We start from the raw sequence: 15,595 nt of genomic DNA on the forward strand, positions 1-15,595 counted from the left end.
GAGCATGCAATGAGTAGGTGGTGAAATGGGGGAGCATTCGCTGGGAGCCAAAATAAACCAGTTGAATGTAACTGAGTTAAAATGTGTAGTGTGCACCAGGCTTAAAAGTTACAGGTTTCTCTTCAGGTCATAAATATAAAAGCTCACCAGCTTAAATGATATGCTAAAAAAATATGTTATAAAAATTATTCAGGGTGGATTTTTCCTTTAAATAGCTTTTACATTTAATAATATTATTGTTTTGCTTCAACAAAAAAAATTTAGCTTTAGAATCTAATGGTCCATCCTTTCTAATGGTCTTCACTCTTTAGTCCATTAACTCATCCATGCTCTATTATTCTATGGCTTTACATGCACAGCTCAGCAATTACACTTAACCCACAGCCTTGTCTAGAAGCTAAACTGAGCGGTCGACAGTGTTTCCTCTGCAGCTGGAAAAAAACCCACTCAACTGCCAATTACACTGGCGAGGTCACAGAGAGAGCAAACAATCAGCACTACCTCTAATATCCCAAGCCCTCAGTGACACCTCAACATTTACCCATCTCTTTTCATAGAGCAACTATAGATTAAAGCCAGCCACAGAATCAGAAATAGTCAGAAATAGACTGACATCTGAGAATGCAAGGCAGTGTGTAGCAAAAGCAGTTAAATTCAGGAAGAAAAATAATAAGTAAATGTAGCAAGCTATTTTCTTATCTTGCTCAATGTATCACCCTTCCTGGTTTCCTTCTTTAATGAAGCAGTCCTGCATAAACACAATCTGGGCTGCTCTCTCCATGTGCAGCAAAAAATTCAGTCACCTCTGGCTATAGACACAGTACACGTGCAATTAAGCAGACATTCGAACCCTGTTAGTGCAGTTTCTGTCAAGATGTACACAGAGAATAAGAAAGATTCACCTGGCAAGTCTCCAACAGATGCAGTGCAGGTACTGAGAATGGGCGAAAGGAAGTAAACAACAGCTGTGTTTGTGTGCGTTAGTGGAAGATTTGGCAGGAAAAAATATAGTCAACTTGTATGATAGCAGGTGGAACCATTTTACTATCATCTTAATGCTTTCTGTCTGCCTGTTTAAAAGCATAAACATTAGACATATGCAAAAGTGTTACGAGCAACTTCTTAACGAACTTTGAAATTAACGTAATCTTTCGTGGCATCTATGATCTTTTATTTTTGTTTCTGTTTAATAATTTCCTGCAATACCCACAATGCCATTCTACTACCTGCTAATAGTTGAGCCAGTAGTAATTGTGCTGCATTTGCACAGCCGAATTTCATAATTAGTGTTACGTTTTTAACACTAACTTTAAAGTTTGTTGTCTTGAGAAGGAAAATTCACAACAGTCATCACAACCTGAACAAGCTGGGATATGCGAAGAAAAGAATTTCACTGTGCTATAATGTGTTTATATATTCTAGTCTTACCCAAATAACTGTATTGTTATGAATGCAAAGATGCAGCGTCAAGTTCCCACACACTTTCTTCATCTCTAAACGACAGATACAGTGGCACTGTAGCCATTTAGTCTGTCCAGCTTTCATCTAGTTAACTGCACATCCTGCTCAAACAGATCAGCTTTCAAAGCTTCAACCTTCATGGTGATACCTCCTTCAGTTGTCAAGGTAACAGTAAAATATAAGATTTATGCCTTAGGTCTTATGTTTGATAGTATAACATTTTTTGTATTTGCAAAAGCAATATACACCGACCAGTCATAACTTTATAGCCACTGATCAGGCATAACATAATGTACTAAAGGGGGACCAGCCTTTGGCTGCCAAAACAGTCCTGACCCATCAAGCATAAACAGCATCCACTTCTTCAGCAATTTGAGCTACAGAAGCTCACAGCTTTCAATCCCCACGTGCCATCACAATTTGGCCGCGTCAAACTCGCTTAAATCCTTACTCTTGCCCATTTTTCTTCCTTCTAAAACATCAACATGAAGACAAAATGTTCACTTGCTGCCTAATATATCCCACCCACTAGCAGGTGTCATGATGAAGAGATACTCACTGTAATTCACATCACCAGTCATCATGGTATAATGTCATAATGTTATGCCTGATCGGTGTAGTGTGTGTATCAGCGTGACTGATCAAAAAATAATAAAATACAGCAAAAGCCAACAAAACAGCACAAGAATCACTACATGCATAATGTACATTTCGCTATAAACACATTTAATGCCTTTTACTGTACACTTTCCCTCAAACAAGCCGCCCAAAGTACAACACTAACAGTATTGAAAAATGATATGAGAATCCAAATTAAACACGAAGCACTTGTAAGTGTCTTTTCATGAAACTATTTAGAATAAACCCGATATCCAGAGCAGATCACAGACTTAATAGCTGCTCAAAAGCTTACATTGCTGAATGATGGCATTGCATACTAAGCTAGTTTGTTCATTACTAAAACATGAAAGTAAGAAAGCTCATGAGCTGTCTCGAAGCATTCTCAAGCATAATAAATAAAACAAGGCTCATGGCTTGAGTGAAAAGAAAGAAATACTTATACAAGCCAAGCACACTTCCAGACAAACCTGTCAGCAATCTCCACATAACTCCACTGATCCTGTCCTGACTGTTACTGAGAGCCTTCCTCATTGTCCTTTCAACACTGACCACAGGACTATACTCTTACACAAAAGGCTGTACTGTTTGTGTCTTTTTTAAACCAAGGAATGTAAATATAGTATACATTTCAAAGCTTTAAACCAGCTGGATCCAATTGGGTTAAGATGTAGCTTAAATCTTAAAGCATTTTCTGAAGGTACATTAGAAGATATTCACATTTCCAAGTGAAAGGCATATAAAAGATAAACGGCACCACCACACCAGACAATAAAAGGTACACTTTGGTGCTTTTTTCCCTAAATGTATCTACTATACTGTACGAAAAGGTGGAAGAAAAAAGTATTTCTTACCTCAGTGTGTGAAAACGCTTAGCGGGGATTGTGTGGAAGAGATAGAGACAGTAAAACAGAGAACCGGACAGGTGCTCTTCTCTTCCAGACCTTTTTCCTATCGGTTTTCCATAAACGTTTTCGAGATAATTATGTCCAAAACAAAGTGTTATATAAGCGAAAGACGACTGGGATAAAAGCGAATAATGTTGCCTCGCCGTGCAGAAGACTGTGAGTGTGCTGAGCACCGGGATGTGCTTATTGTACTCGGAGCGTGGCTCAGCCTCCTCTCCCCGCTCCAATAGGCGCAGTCCAGTCACGCGCTTCCCGCGCACAGGGCCAGTTACGCTCACGCGCCGCGCCAAAAGCTGCTGGTGATTATACTGTCAGAGCAGATCACAGCCTGAAGCAGCACACACTCCAGTCTTCTACAGTATATCACAGCCTGAAGCAGCACACACTCCAGTCTTCTACAGTACATCACAGCCTGAAGCAGCACACACTTCAGTCTTCTACAGAATATCACAACCTGAAGCAGCACACACTCCAGTCTTCTACAGTACATCACAGCCTGAAGCAGCACACACTCCAGTCTTCTACAGTATATCAGAATCTGAAGCAGGAAACACTCCACTCTTCTACAGTACATTGGAATCTAAAGCAGCACACACTCCAGGCTTCTACAGTACATCAGACTGTGAAGCAGCACACACTCCAGTCTTCTACAGTACATTGAAATCTGAAGCAGCACACACTCCAGGCTTCTACAGTACATCAGAACCTGAAGCAGCACACACTCCAAGCTTCTATGTACATCACATCACAGTTTCATTCATTCACATGATTCATTCATTCACTCATTTAACCAATATTAATTCGTTCATACATATATTGATTCTTTCAACTAGTTTTTCGCCTATCTATCTAATCATTTGCCTATGTATTTATTCATTTATTCATTTTTTAGTTCATTCATTTATTTCTCTGTTTGTTCCTTTATTCATTTACCCAACCAATCAAACAACCAATTAATTTAAACAAATTTATTACCAATTATACTTAATAAATGCAAATGGCTTAAAAACATGCTATTCATTTGGAATGTTCCAAAATGCCTCTACTTAAAACCATACATAACTTTGGTTTGAAGGCCTTTAAAACATCAGGAATAATATAAGCTGAATTTAACTATTAGGGTGTTATATTTTCTAAAGTGGTTCATACTGTAAATTATCTTGTGTATATGTCAATTGCAATGCATTAGTTATATCCAGTGATGACAAATTGCAGTTTAAATGGTATTATTCAAATAATGGAATTAACACATATCACTCGTGATATCTGAAAATGGTAATGTTTATAAGTATCCATTTTTAGCGCTATAACTACTTATTAGATCCTATACACATTTTTTATGGCTTTCTGGTTGCTGCTGTTGTTGTTTCATTAATATTTGATCCTGCCTTCGAGAGAGGCCTGTATTGAGCAGCATAATCAATCTCTGTGGTTGTGTGAGAATATCTGTTTTCTCTCTGGAACGCTGTCACTTCCTGGGCTACCCACAGTCTAAGAGCAGTCTGTTTGTGTCACCTATCACTGGATGATCAGTATTATGTGCAAAATAATTTTTGTCTGTAGCTAATTAGCTGAAAAATACACTCACATTGGTTGATAGTGGCTTCCCATTTTGAAACCATGGAGCCATCTCTTCTGTTTTGTGCATGATTACTTAATGTGTTTATGTTTGTTCCAACTAGTTCTTTCTTTTACGTCTTCCCACACACCAGATCCCACCATCTTATTAACTGATAATAACAATTTAATAAACTGACATGACTAGTGAAAAAGTATATTTTTGCTGTGATACTGCACCTTGCAGAGTACACATTTGATACTGCCATGTGACAGAATGCATAATGTTCTGCTGATTAAATGGCCAAGGCTGTGATTAATCTGAGCAAAGATAACTAGAAGGACATGCAAATGTCTAGGATTTTGTGTTGTGTCAGATTTCAGATTTAAAATCTTTGATTGATTCTAAAGATTCTTTGTCACAGGTTCCAGAAAGTGTTCAAACCAAATGTCAAAATATAGAGAGAGAGAGAGAGAGAGAGAGAGAGAGAGAGAGAGAGAGAGAGAGAGAGAGAGAGAGAGAGAGACAGAAATATTTTTAATACTGGGCTTTGCATGTAATAGGTAATAGAATGATCTTTCAACATTTGTGCCTGTACTAATGTAACCTTAGAAGTGAAGATGTGACCTTGGTTAGAATAACCTGTTCAATTTGGTGAAATCCTGCTTTCTCAAACATGAAAAGTTGAAATACTGGTCATAAACCACACCTGGTTATGCTTTATATGTGTGATATGTAGTATGTCTCTACTGTACATACAGAACAGTTGTTCAAAAGAGGTTATTGGTATTTCAGAAGAATTTTAAGAAGATGGAGTTGTGAATGATAATTGAATGTCTGATATATTTGTTGGGGCCCAACCTGTCCCAATGGATGAGCCACCACTGGACATTTTACACACACACCAGGACAACAAAGCATTACCGAGAAATAATACTCAGACATATAGTTTATTAATAATTCCTTTAATTAGTCTTTTTATGTGTAGTATGGTTATGTTTTACATAAAGATTTTAAGTGGGACTTAGGAATTAATAGTAGGACAACAGTGGGTGGCTTTTGTAATTTCAGTATTCAACAATCTGCTGTTATTTGTAAGTGGTCCTCATATAGCAGATCAAGTGCTGTGCTGGGTAGGATGTTGAAACACTGCATATTAACTGACCCAAATAAATTAAAAGATGATGTGATTGAGTTACTTGAGTAAAGGTTTACACTGAATTATACACACACACCTGGTGACATGAATTAATAAATTAAAAGTTAATTATTGTGCCTTATTGGTTGTCATAGATTGCTTGTTGACAGAGTGCTGGGTTCACCAATTTTGTTCGCTGACATACACATAGAATTTGTAACGCACAAGTAACTGAAAGTTAGCCTGCATCCTGCCACACCTTAAATGTGTCATGGACCAGAATGCATTGCAAGAGCATACTGTAAAAGCCACTCAGGTTTTAAATTGAGCTAATCAAGCCAGTGAAAAGGCTCTGGTGGAATTAATGGCCCCAAAACTTTAGCTCAGGTACAAGAGAGTGGTGCTTAAAAACTCATCATGGTCTGATTTTCCAAAAGCCCTTATTGCAGGAAGACAGAGAAAGAATAAGTGTGAAGGAGAGAGACAGATAAAGAGGGAAAGAGAAAAGAAGTGCACACCAACAGAATGATGATGCCAAAATGAGTCACATATTTTCTGAGCTGAAGCCACTCATAGAACATTGTGTCCTACAAACAAGAATATGTATTTATAGAACCTACAGTCTAATGACACATTGGAAATTATGCAGAAATTGGTTGTTCAGATCTACAGTAGGTAATTTGACAGAAGTCCACTTGAAGTCCACTTTGCCTGGGAAAAGTTCATGTCAGTTCAAGCTACGTAATGCAAAGAACTATATGTACACTTCCAAAGTCAAATTTTGTTGCCCTATGCACATATATTTTTTAATTTGTAAATCTTCCCATGAGCATAGTGAGCTTCACTAGGAATTATCCTTCTTCTGACTATCTGACCGACCACAGTAAATAGACTAAAAGTGCCTTGGCCATGGAGGTGGCTTTCTCTAAAGGAAAATTACCACATCTGAAAAATACTCCATCAATCAGACCTTTATGGCAGAGGGACACACAGAAAGGCCGATGGTAATTAAAGATCTCTGAGTGTATGAAGAGAGCCAGCTAATGCTTATTAACTAGCTACAATGATAGGGTGGTCGCTTCTCCATGGCAGAGATTGGTAGAGTGGTCACAGTTGTGAGAAGGATGAATGCAGCCATATACAGAGTGGTATAATTTAGAAAACATTTTCTAGAGTACACACATTTCCAGACTGAGGCAAAGTTTCACCTTTCAGCATGTCAATAATCAAAAACAGGGAAATGCTGACTTTGAACATCATAGAATCCCTATGCAGACACCGGAAGTTCCCTTTCGGGAACTAAAGCTGCGTCAAAAAAGATATGGGAACTCTTTTGCATTACCACACTCTGATGTCCCGACCTGAAAGCTATAAGGACACATGCGGTGAGACGGTGCTAGCTTCTGTTTGTTCAGGAAGCGCTGTGTGTGTCTGTTCTTAGGAAAAAGGTTAGGTGCGGTATAAAATAAAATTTTTTATAAGAATGGACAGCAAGCAATCTTTCCAGCTGTGCATCCGGCCTCCTTGCCACAGTTTGTGTGTCGCTTGCTTGGGAGCAGAGCATGCTCAGTCAGCTCTCAAGGGAGCCGGCTGCTCTCATTGCTGCTGCATACCCATGCGGACGCTTCGCTTCCATATGGCACTGTTCGAGGAGGGCCCCCTTGCTCTTCGAGACTGATGTCATCGGGCTAGTTCCAGCGCTCTCTCCAAAGGTTCGGAAGCACGCCTTTTGGAGGTTCCTTCCCCCTGTGCAAAGAGTGCTGCACTCCACCTCTCTTCCTCCAAGGAAGAGACATCAGCAATCCCGTGCAGGATATGTCCCCACAGCCAGTCCATTTTAAGGAACTGTTGGAGGTAGTGACTTGTGCTGTAGCCAAGCTGGACAGTCGATATGCAGAAACAACGTCCCCTAAGTAAGCTGGATGAGCATTTCACTACCTCCATGTCAGGGTTTGCCTTTTTTTCCAGACCTGCAAACTGAGGTGACCAGGTCTTGGAATAATCCTTAAGGTCCCGGTCCTGTCCACCAAGCCTCTGAGGACTACCTCGGCTTTGGTGAGCAAGGCTTATATGGCGGCAGGTCAGGTCACCGCCTGCCTGCACACCATGGCTGTGTTACATGCTTATCAGGCTGATCTGCTGCGAGAGCTCGATGAGGGAATGCCTACAGGCAGTGACAGGGTTACAACAGACCTGGCTTTCAGGGCCACAAAAAAGAGACTGCTAGAGCCATTGGCCGGTCTATGTCTGCCCTGGTCTCTACACAGATACATCTTTGGCACACACTTTCAGATTTGTCTGACAGGGATAAAGCTTTTCTGCTGGACGTCCCTGTGCTGCCGACTCTCCTGTTGTGATGTTGTGAATACGGTCGTTGAGCAATTCCAGGAGGCCTAGAAACAGGCAGTGGTATTCCAGCAGTTCCTCCCTCAACACTCTCATGGGGCTGCTCGGTGTGTGGGACCCTGGGAGGCACTCCAGGCTGAGGCCCGAGGGACTCACAGATCTGAGGACCGTTATCCTTAATATGAGGGCTTCGGCCAAGAGATCCTGAGTTTGGCTTGTTAACCCTGCCACACGTAATGCTTCAGGGCACAGCCACCTCCAGCCTATCAGGTAGTTCCTAAAGCTGAGCCAGGGCATCCTGGATCTAGGCACACCATAGGTCAGTCTTGAGAGATTGATTTCCTTAAAAGATTATCTGGCAGCCTGGAACGCCTGCCAGGCGTGTCTCAGTGGGTCATATAGATCTGCTGGATGCCCCTGTGCTGCCGATTGGCCTGTTCGGCGATGTCGTGAATACGGTCATCTAGGAATTCCAGGAGGCCTAGAAACAGTAGCAGTGAGCACTGTAGAGAAAGGCTAAATGATTAATTTCGGGTCTCGTCCATCCCAGTTCAAAAGGGTGTGTCCCACTCTGGTGGGGCCCAAGCAGTCTCTGGTTATGGAACAAGAAGTAGAAACTCATGAGTGGTCATGAGTGGCCAAGGTCTATGAAAGGGGCTCATCTTTTGTGGCACGTCAACTGCCTGGAGATATTGGCCATGCTTCTAGCATTTAAAGCATTTCCTCTCAGACCAAAGGGACCATAATGTGCTGGGGACAAAACATTGGTGGTCTCCTACATCAACCACTAGGGGGGTCTGCCCTCTCGTCTCCTTTACAAGCTGCTACAATCATCGTGTGGGCCCAAGGGAAGCTGATGTCACTGAGAGCACTATACATCATACATCCCGAGGCAGTTGAATCAAGGAGCAGACACCCTTTCCGAGGCCCAGGGAATGGAGGGTCCATCTGAAAGTGGTGAAGCTAATATGGATAAGATTTTACAGAGCACAAGTGGACCGTCTGGTTCTTCCTTACTCACCCAGCCCCTCCCATGGTACGGCCAAAGCTCCGCATGTATGCTTTTCCCCATGTACCACTGCTCCGGGGAGTTCTGGAGAAAATTTGCCGGGATGGAATCCGTCTCCTACTGGTAGCCCTATGCTGGCCAGGCCGGCCATGGTTCGCTGACCTGGTAAACCTTCTCGAACACCCTTTCTGGGAGATTCCTCCCATGAGGGACCTTTTCTCGCAGGCAGGGGGTGCTTTGTTTTACCCCTGTGGAGGCTATGGTCCCTGAAGGGGCACAACACTTAGCCACTGGTCTCTCGGCTGAGGTTGTAAAGACTATTCTCTAATCCAAAGCTACCTCCACGAGGGGATTGTATGCTGCAAAGTGGTGCCTGTGCACTACATGGTGCATATGTCACCACTTAGACCCAGATAACTGCCTGGTTGGCCCAGTGCTGGGGCTTATCATGCTCCGCTTGTTGAGCAGTCGCTTTGGAAAAAAACATTTCCTTTGCACCCCTAAGGTGTGACCCATAGTGCCTGTATGAAACCTGGCCATTGTTCTAGAGGCCTTGATTAAGCCTCTATTCAAGCCCCAGTCTGAAGTGCCCTTGAGATTTTTGAGAGTCAAGACTGCTTTTCTACTGGCCATCTTCTGCAGGGTTGGGGACCTTCACGCCCTTTTCGTGAGCCCCTCCTTACTAGAGTTTACCCCAGGCATGGCTAGTGCCTTCCTCTACCCCAGGTTGGGGTATGTTTCCAAGATGCCCTTGATCATTCCGCAACCAGTTGTGCTCCAGGGATTCTATCCTCCTCTTTGAAGACCCCCGACCAGGAGAAGCTTAATGGGTGTGCCACTGGGCACTGGAGCACTGGACACATATTTCCACAAACGTGTTTAAAGCCAATGGACACCAGACAGGTATAACTTTTTAGCCACCAATCAGGCATAACATTATGACCACCTGCCTAATATTGTGTTGGTCCCCCTTTTGCTGTCAAAACAGTTCTGACCCATCGCGCATTAACAGCATTAACTTCTTTAGTAATGTGAGATACAGTAATTTGTCAGTTGGATCGGACCATATTGGCTAGCCTATGCTCCCCACGTGCATCAATAAATCTTGGCTACACATGACCCTGTCGTTGGTTCACCACTGTTCCCTCCTTGAACCACTTTTGATAAATACTTAGCACTGCAGACCAGGAAACACACCACAACAGCTGCAGTTTTAGAGATAATCAATGCTATTTACTTCACCGGTCATAATGTTATAATGCTTTTTTGCTTTTTGTTAAAATTAGTGAAATTACATTATACTGTATATATAAAATGTAATTTCGCTAATTTTTTCACTACTTACTTACTATGTAAGTGACAACAAACCACAGATAAATATAAATAAATAAACATAAAAAAAAAAAAATCAGCTTTGCATTTGGTTGTATCTCACCACCTCACTGCTGGTTTATTTTATGCAATTTTTTTTACTACAATATATTTACTTTTCAGCAAATAGAGCATATACTGTAAATGTATACACTACTGAAATGTTATTATGTATATGTATACTAGTTATGAGAAACAACAGTGAATTTAAGGCTCTACACACACACACACACACACACACACACACACACACAAACACACACACTGGAATAATACTGGCATGCTGAAACTTGACACATTCATACACATGCATGAATGCACATACATGCTGAATGCAATTGCGTGTGCATGTACACACATGAAACTAATCTTTAAGGCCTCCATTTCACTGGAGAGTAGAGTTTCAGGCTTTTACTAGTGGACTCTCACAATCAATTGAGTTTTGTTTAATTGACTCAAGAGCAGCACTCACTCTTTACAGGCTGTAGAGAAAATTTAATTCTGTGTTTTATTCTGATTACTTACACATCTCATTCTATAATTAGTGTATAATCAAAAAGATTTGTAAATCTGGGCTTATTGTTGTAGTAGATAAGTACCAAAATTTTCTTTCTTTGTGAAAGTACAATCTTTATAGCTTGGTGTTTCATTTAAAATTCAATGTACAGATGTAATACTGTTCAGTACGGCCCCCCATATGTGTGTGTACATGTGTGTGTGTTTTTGTGCACGCTTTAACAGATGGACAGTTGAATCAGAGAATCAGACACATACGTTGTGATCGCACCTAAGTTACCATGGCAATGCTTGGACCCTGATATATCACAGTCAGGGCTATTACATTACTGCTCAAGTTTCAGAACATGAAGACTTTTCATTTATCTCCAGTTACCTCTTTATTCTGGTCAGGCCACAGTAACTCTTACATCGGAACACTGACCATGAAGCAAAAACACATTATTGGAGTGCACCATGCACACACACACACACACACATACACACACACACACACACACACACACACACACACACACACACACACACACAAACAAACACACATTTATGCCTAGAGGCAGTTTAGCTTATCCATGTTTTTTGGTGACAGAAGGAAATGGGAGAACCGAGAGGAAATCCACTTGGGCACAGGGAGAACATGTGAACACACTTCACCATTGTGCCACCATAACATGATGTGTTACACAAAAATGGCTTTTTCGCAAACATGATGATATAAATATGATATAGATAAAGCTGGAGGAAATAAAACACCGTAATTCCTGAACTAAATTCTACCTCAGAGAGAGACCAAGAATGGATCGCTCCCTCTCTTGTTCTCACTATTTCAGTCACAATTTTACCCTTCTTGTTTCCTTTCTCCAAATCTTTTTCTTTTAACCCTTGAACCATTATTGTATGTGCTGGTGCTGCTATAAACCTGGACCTATTGTTAATTCCTTGGCTTTCTCCCTCTTATCCTATGATGCGTGTAAGTTCTCTACATTACGTTTATTTGTTTGCTGAGCATTTGGCATGTGGTGTCTTCGAGGAAATCATCTGGATAATTAGTACAGCAGGAATCTTAAAATCCATTTTTGTTTCACCCAGAACCAGTGGTACGTTTGACAAAGGATTGCTGAAGCACAATGAAGCAAACTTAGGTGAAGAAAAACTCAAGACTTTGGCTTTTCAGGATGCCGATCTGTTCACTTCTTTGGATTTATAAAGACAACTGATATATATATATATATATATATATATATATATATATATATATATATATATATATATATATATATATATATATATATATTGATGATTATAAATCAAACCTAATCTGGAAATTTATTTCTGAAATGGCAGATAAGTCATCACAGATACTTGGCCAAAAGAATTAGTTCAAATACAATTGATGAGCAAGACCATTTTGACATTAGAAGAAAGCATGTTTTTTAATCTCAGATATACTATTAAAATAATAACATATGTTTTTATATTTATATAAAATTCTCCTTTGGAAGATGTGTGATCTTGATTATGTCCTGCATCTCAAGGTTCTGCTTTGTGGGTGTCACCCACAGATTCATTATAATACAGAAAATACAATATATCACTCTGCTACAGTATATCACTCTGCTACCCTATACATAGCTCAAAACTCTCTATGAAGGCAGATCATCATCTGAGACACCTGCCTCCCCCCAGGCTTACACCTACCCCCACACATACATACATACAAACTAATACATCAGGCTTTCCAGTAAATACACACATTTTAAGTGACAGTCACATATTGTGGAAGAAAAGCTGATTTCCTCTGCATGTATTATAGACTCTTTGTCATTTCCGCTTCACTAAAGCATGAATAAGCAGCCTGGTGGTACAGCTACAGCTACAATGCTGCAGGTTCAATTCCGATCTGGCATTACTTGGGAAATTGACTATCTGTAGTTTCATACATGGCATTAGGTGCTAAGTCCACCCTAAGTGTGTGTGTGTGTGTGTGTGTGTGTGTGTGTGTGTGTGTGTGTGTGTGTGTGTGTGTGTGCATGGTTCCTTATTATGGCCTGTTGTCCCATTCTGACTGCCAGAGATTCTTCTTCGGATTCTTCAGATCCACCCTGACAAAAATGAAGTGAAGGAAAATATTTACATAAAATTATATACTAATGTTTTCCAAATTAAAATCATTTAAAACATGAAGACAATGAATGCAATACATTGTTGAGAACATGTTTTTATTTAAGGATACTTATTTTTCTCCTTCTATAAATGATGAAAATCACTCACAAATGAAAAATGCAGAACAATCCTGATTCTCATTATCCTGAATAAATAATTAGAGCATCCATTTCTTTTGCCCACTAAATTGGAATATTTCAACTCAAAAATAGATCACATTCGGATCTATTCTTCGGTGCATTTCTAAGCTGCCCTCCATTATTTCCGGAAAGAGATCGGGAGGCTTTAAATATCTCTTCCAGACAGCATCAGAGCTGGTGGGGCATTTTATTTCTCATTCTGTCTCTCTAACAAAGTAGGGACAAGGTGTTTTTGATAGTGAACCTTTTTTAGTAATTGCTGAACACAAATTAATACGAACAATTACCAACTGTCCACCTCCTGCAAACACCTGTTATGCAAGAAACAAAATATAAGAGAGTACACAACTTATACTAGATGTTATTTTTTGCTGTTGTGTAATTATCTTTATGTGTGGTCTTCTTAATCTTTTTCTATTCACAATGTTTTGCTACATTACAAACTCCCCTTTAAAGGAGGAACATCACATGGGTATTGATTAGAATTTTTTATTGCTAAAAAATTAATGGGTTAATACTGTATTCCAGACACGGGTAATCTGGGAGATGTACATGGTGCTAGTGAGGGTAATGAGCTGCTGCATTCCCTAACGCTTGACTGAGCTAATTTTTAGTTACCTCGGATAAAGATCAATATTCAGATTACCACCTCGGACTGACAGATGCTCGAGGTTGTGGTTTACTTTCCATACACACACACACACACACACACACACACACACACACACACACACACACACATACACACACACATAAATGTATATATATATATATATGCATCATTGAGTAGTCACTCTTCTCGACCTGATGGGCTTACCACCTCCCTATCCACGTCTTAAGTTAAGGTCTACCTGTATGTATATAGTCTACAAATGTATAAGTCTAAAAATGCATAAAATGAAAAAGACAAATTAAGCTCTATGCAATAACATGTTGGCTGGTTTCAGAATGGTATGGCAGCTTATAAACAAGGTCATGGACTGGTGAAAACACAGTGGTGCAGTACCATAGTTGATAATAATGGCGAGTTCCAACATGCTAATTAACCGAGTCATTAATTTCGCAATCGAAAGGTCATTTAGTGCAGATGACAAGAGTGTATAGTGCAGCAAGTGCGAAAGTGTATGAAATATGTCTGATGCAAACTTTTCAGAGCTGGATCAGAGAAAGATATATCCAGCAGAGTGATAAATGGTTGTGTTATGCCTGTTGGATGGCAGGAGTGCAAACACAGGATGGGAGGGGTAAGTTGGGTCTTACCAGATGTTAGCGGCTCTATTCAAACGCGAGCATGAGTAGTAAATCTTTTCCAGGGATGGAGGCTGGAGCCCAGTGATTTCCTCAGAGCTGTTCACAAGATTTGAAATAAAATTAAGAATACCTGCAGCCAATCTTCAGAGGACAGCTGTGCTGACTTGACTGAATCAGTTAATGGTTTTGGAATTATGTATCTCTGCTTGACTAGACTGTGGCTCATACTAATGAAACAAACATAACATTTCACTCCCTCGTATTACAAGCTACACTTTTTGGCAGGTTATTAAGTACAACACCCCTACACCTAGAGATGTATGACATGTGAAGTGTTGGTCTTAAATCTGGTCTTGAGTGTTTTCTTTAGCACTGAAATGAACTTGTAAATTAAGTTATTGCCATGTATTCTTGAATTTGGTCATTGCTTCCACAAAATAGAAATTTGGTGTCTGTTAGAAATAATGTTTGTGTTTTTTTAATGCACAAACTTGGGCAAGAAGTAGTAATCCCCCGCTTTATCACGATTCATATCCCGGGGCCTTGGATTATTGCAGAATTGCATTTGCCACATAACTAATTTGTTTAGCTAATTTTGCCGGTCTCTCACGGATAGCATAATAGACTTTTAGGGAATTGTTTTAAGTTTTATGTTTAAATAATAACATTTATAAAAAAAATAATTATCAATTGTAAAATTAAGTAAAATGTTAATACAGTACAGTACTGTATATTCAAAATAGCATTTTTGGGGTGGCGTCTGTTTATCGTTTTTCGTTTATCACAGGGGGTTTTGGAACGTACTTCCTTCTTCAAAAAATAACACAGCAAAAAAAAAAACAGCCTAATCATTGCAATATCATAAAAATGCATGAATGAAGGATAGTTGAAGTAAAGGTATGGAATGAAATGGGTTTTACTTTGGCACTTTTATTTAGACTTGATATTGATTTGGCCTCAAACTCAACCTTGAAAGACTCAGTTTCGCCTCAGTTTTGGAACTCAAATCTATGGTTTTGAATACAACCTTACCTCAAACTTTATGAAATGTCCATACTTCTCTTCAGCTTTTTTTGCTATCTCCCTTATACACTGTAAAGACAAAAGTTTGTGGAT

General features: G+C 39.9%; 1 protein-coding gene across 2 annotated transcripts in view; it reads right to left on the bottom strand.

The window, feature by feature from the left end:
• The window catches only part of rap1gapb (RAP1 GTPase activating protein b), a 63,275-nt gene extending 60,028 nt beyond the window's left edge, over positions 1 to 3,247 (bottom strand). For both annotated transcript variants that reach the window (XM_046845207.1, XM_046845198.1), the window contains exon 1: positions 2,934 to 3,247. The gene's annotated coding sequence lies outside the window, so the exon portion shown is untranslated. The remainder of the gene's footprint in view (positions 1 to 2,933) is intronic.
• Positions 3,248 to 15,595: the final 12,348 nt, after the last annotated feature.

Source organism: Silurus meridionalis, chromosome 1 (assembly GCF_014805685.1).
Source record: "Silurus meridionalis isolate SWU-2019-XX chromosome 1, ASM1480568v1, whole genome shotgun sequence".
In the NCBI taxonomy this organism is placed as follows: domain Eukaryota; kingdom Metazoa; phylum Chordata; class Actinopteri; order Siluriformes; family Siluridae; genus Silurus; species Silurus meridionalis.